This window comes from Myotis davidii, unplaced genomic scaffold (assembly GCF_000327345.1).
Source record: "Myotis davidii unplaced genomic scaffold, ASM32734v1 scaffold424, whole genome shotgun sequence".
Taxonomy (NCBI): Eukaryota; Metazoa; Chordata; class Mammalia; order Chiroptera; family Vespertilionidae; genus Myotis; species Myotis davidii.
Genome location: NW_006295827.1, coordinates 4,328,718 through 4,329,457, shown reverse-complemented (window position 1 = coordinate 4,329,457; position 740 = coordinate 4,328,718).

The window sequence follows — 740 nt, the reverse complement described above, 5'->3', positions numbered from 1 at the left end:
ACTTTTCCAGCTGTTCTTAGTCTGTTGCATGGGGCACTAACTCAGGGTTAAGTCTTGGATCTCTTTCCCGCCTCTTCTCACTCCTCTATGACCTCATCCAGTCTCCAGTCTTGGGGCCTTAAATACCATTGGAATGGTTATGACTCTCAGTATGTATCTCCAGCACCGTCCATTCCCCTCGACTCGAATCTATGTAACCAACTGCCCGCTTTGAAATCTTCACTTGGAGGATGAATAGGCATCTCAAGGAAAACATGCCTCACCCTACCCATGGTCGGCAAACCGCGGCTCGCAAGCCACATGCGGCTCTTTGGCCCCTTGAGTGTGGCTCTTCCACAAAATACCACGTGCGGGCGCACACGTACAGTGCGATTGAAACTTTGTGGATCATGTGCAGAAGCCGGTATTTTGTGGAAGAGCCACACTCAAGGGGCCAAAGAGCCGCATGTGGCTCGCGAGCCGCAGTTTGCCGACCACTGCCCTAGCCGGTTTGGTTCAGTGGATAGAGCATTGGCCTGGGGACTGAAGGGTCCCAGGTTTGATTCCGGTCAAGGGCACATGCTTCAGTTGTGAGCTTGATCCACAGTGTGGGGCATGCAGGAAGCAGCTGATCCATGATTCTTATCAGTGGTGTTTCTATCTCTCCCTCTCCCTTCCCCTCTGAAATCAATAGATACATATTTTTTAAAAAAGGATAACATGCCTCTCCATCTCCTCAGTTCCTCCTGCAGTCTTTCTTC